Source organism: Bufo bufo, chromosome 7 (assembly GCF_905171765.1).
Source record: "Bufo bufo chromosome 7, aBufBuf1.1, whole genome shotgun sequence".
In the NCBI taxonomy this organism is placed as follows: domain Eukaryota; kingdom Metazoa; phylum Chordata; class Amphibia; order Anura; family Bufonidae; genus Bufo; species Bufo bufo.
The window spans coordinates 23,178,369-23,182,285 of record NC_053395.1 but is presented as its reverse complement, the minus strand read 5'-3'; the positions used below and the strand labels follow the sequence as shown (position 1 = coordinate 23,182,285).

Sequence of the window (3,917 nt, the reverse complement as noted above, 5' to 3'; positions counted from 1 at the left end):
GTGGCATATATGCCCAATCCCACCTGGGAAAGCTCATTTATTTTGGCCTGCGACAACCCAATTTGCCAGGATTGTCTCTTAAAATTAGGGGCAGTCTCTGCAAATTCGTGACTTTTGGCAAATAGTATATAAACCTCTAACTTGGCACAACCCCTTTAAAAAATGTTCCCCCAAACCATAGTATTCCTTGTGTACCCCTGAACCACAACGTTCTCTGTGTACCCCTGAACCACAACGTTCTCTGTGTACCCCTGAACCACAACCTTCCCTGTGTACCCCTGAACCACAACGTTCTCTGTGTACCCCTGAACCACAACGTTCTCTGTGTACCCCTGAACCACAACCTTCCCTGTGTACCCCTGAACCACAACGTTCTCTGTGTACCCCTGAATCAAAACGTTCTCTGTGTACCCCTGAACCACAACGTTCCCAGTGTACTCCTGAGCCACAACGTTCTCTGTGTACCCCTGAACCACAACGTTCTCTGTGTACCCCTGAACCACAATGTTCCCAGTGTACCCCTGAGCCACAACGTTCTCTGTATACCCCTGAACCACAACATTCCCTGTGTACCCCTGAACCACAACGTTCTCTGTGTACCCCTGAACCACAACGTTCTCTGTATACCCCTGAACCACAACGTTCTCTGTGTACCCCTGAACCACAACGTTCTCTGTGGAACCCTGTACCACAATGTTCTCTGTGTACCCCTGAACCACAATGTTCTCTGTGTACCCCTGAACCACAACGTTCCCTGTGTACCCCTGAACCACAACGATCTCTGTGTACCCCTGAACCACAACGTTCTCTGTGTACCCCTGAACCACAATGTTCGATGTGTACCCCTGAACCACAACGTTCCCAGTGTACCCCTGAACCACAATGTTCTCTGTGTACCCCTGAACCACAACTTTCTCTGTGTACCCCTGAACCACAATGTTCGCTATGTACCCCTGAACCACAACGTTCCCAGTGTACCCCTGAACCACAACGTTCCCAGTGTACCCCTGAACCACAACCTTCCCTGTGTACCCCTGAACCACAACCTTCCCTGTGTACCCCTGAACCACAACCTTCCCTGTGTACCCCTGAACCACAACGTTCTCTGTGTACCCCTGAACCACAACGTTCTCTGTGGAACCCTGTACCACAATGTTCTCTGTGTACCCCTGAACCACAATGTTCCCAGTGTACCCCTGAGCCACAACGTTCTCTGTGTACCCCTGAACCACAACATTCCCTGTGTACCCCTGAACCACAACGTTCTCTGTGTACCCCTGAACCACAACGTTCTCTGTATACCCCTGAACCACAACGTTCTCTGTGTACCCCTGAACCACAACGTTCTCTGTGGAACCCTGTACCACAATGTTCTCTGTGTACCCCTGAACCACAATGTTCTCTGTGTACCCCTGAACCACAACGTTCCCTGTGTACCCCTGAACCACAATGATCTCTGTGTACCCCTGAACCACAACGTTCTCTGTGTACCCCTGAACCACAATGTTCGATGTGTACCCCTGAACCACAACGTTCCCAGTGTACCCCTGAACCACAATGTTCTCTGTGTACCCCTGAACCACAACTTTCTCTGTGTACCCCTGAACCACAATGTTCGCTATGTACCCCTGAACCACAACGTTCCCAGTGTACCCCTGAACCACAACCTTCCCTGTGTACCCCTGAACCACAACCTTCCCTGTGTACCCCTGAACCACAACCTTCCCTGTGTACCCCTGAACCACAACGTTCTCTGTGTACCCCTGAACCACAACGTTCTCTGTGTACCCCTGAACCACAACGTTCTCTGTGTACCCCTGAACCACAACGTTCCCAGTGTACCCCTGAACCACAATGTTCTCTGTGTACCCCTGAACCACAACTTTCTCTGTGTACCCCTGAACCACAATGTTCGCTATGTACCCCTGAACCACAACGTTCCCAGTGTACCCCTGAACCACAACCTTCCCTGTGTACCCCTGAACCACAACGTTCCCTGTGTACCCCTGAACCACAACCTTCCCTGTGTACCCCTGAACCACAACGTTCCCAGTGTACCCCTGAACCACAACCTTCCCTGTGTACCCCTGAACCACAACGTTCCCTGTGTATCCCTGAACCACAATGTTTGCAGTGTACCCCTGAACCACAACGTTCTCTGTGTACCCCTGAACCACAACGTTCTCTGTGTACCCCTGAACCACAACGTTCCCAGTGTACCCCTGAACCACAATGTTCTCTGTGTACCCCTGAACCACAACTTTCTCTGTGTACCCCTGTGTACCCCTGAACCACAATGTTCGCTATGTACCCCTGAACCACAACGTTCCCAGTGTACCCCTGAACCACAACCTTCCCTGTGTACCCCTGAACCACAACCTTCCCTGTGTACCCCTGAACCACAACCTTCCCTGTGTACCCCTGAACCACAACCTTCCCTGTGTACCCCTGAACCACAACCTTCCCTGTGTACCCCTGAACCACAACCTTCCCTGTGTACCCCTGAACCACAACGTTCCCAGTGTACCCCTGAACCACAGCGTTCTCTGTGTACCCCTGAACCACAACGTTCCCAGTGTACCCCTTAACCACAATGTTTCCAGTGTACCCCTTAACCACAATGTTTCCAGTGTACCCCTGAACCCCAATGCACCCCACTTACGCCTTGCTATACACCGCCACATCTCTCCCCCCAGGACTCCTGGGTCCAAATGAGATATTAAGAGGAAATAGATGACAATATTCCAGTGAGCGGCCGCGTCCTGCTAAACGCATAAAGCGAGGAGCGGCGATCATGTATCAGTCCCTGCAGGGAGACATTATCCATCCATCAGCATCACAGCAACATCTGTTGTGAGAGGTTCTGCCTGCAGACGGCCGCGGGCCGCTCACCAGGGAGCCGTAAGATCAACTCAGGTTATTGTACGAGCTTAGCTTCATACGTGGACCGTGCAGCAGACGCCGCAGAGCAGGTACAGCGCAGAGGCCCCGCCACCGAGCAGCCATGATGCTACAACCCGCGTTATGTCTTATCGGGATGACTGAAACTCCAGTGAATGGGGCAATTCCAGCAGGACTCTAGGGGGCGCCATTTTTACCTGTAAAGCCAAAACCCTGCTTCTCTTGGCCTACCCAATAGTCGGATCACCGCCAATCAGACACAGATAATATAAATGGTTGTGCGATTTTAGAAATGGTGTTTTTCCACAAAACAGCGCCACTCTGGTTCATAGGCCGTGTTTGGTATTGCATCTTACATACTTACCAACTTTGAAGTTGCTAAGTCCCGCCCTGGGAACACCCAAAGCGTGCGGGGCCACCCTTTTATGATTTTATGACCCCCCCAAGACCCCAGACCCGGGTGTGACTGCTGCATTTGCACCTCTTATATGGGTCAAAACTTATTATTTATAAAATTTCTCTTGATTTTAATCTCAGTCCAATATCTAGATCACTTGATAATCCACCGCCAGAGCTCTTACATTAAATAAACAGATTTTTTTTTTTCCTTCACTAATTTATACAACTCAGAGTATGAAGTACAAAGGGTTAATTGGTGATTGTGTAAACCAGTGCTGCCTGCCCATCAGGTTTCATAGTGTAGTGGTTATCACGTCTGCTTTACACGCAGAAGGTCCTGGGTTCGATCCCCAGTGAAACCATGATACTTTTTGTTTTGTTTTTTATTTTATTTTAGATAATTTTACTTTATTTGCTTGTGTTTTGGCTAATAACGTAAAACCTGCTCGACTAGCGAAGGTGTGAACAAGCTTCCCCTAGTAATTACAACTGGCCCTTCTCCTCATGCTATAACAGGCATCAGGCATCACATTTAAGGGTCGGATGAGATTCGAAAAGAGGGTCTGCTATTTTTGTTTCTGAGCAACAGCGCCACTTCTGGCTGCATTTGGTACTGC

General features: G+C 49.8%; 1 non-coding gene across 1 annotated transcript; it reads left to right on the top strand.

The window, feature by feature from the left end:
* The first annotated feature begins 3,589 nt into the window (after positions 1-3,589).
* Positions 3,590-3,662, top strand: TRNAV-UAC. The gene has a single exon. It is a non-coding gene; the product is annotated as a tRNA-Val (tRNA).
* The last annotated feature ends 255 nt before the right edge of the window (positions 3,663-3,917 follow it).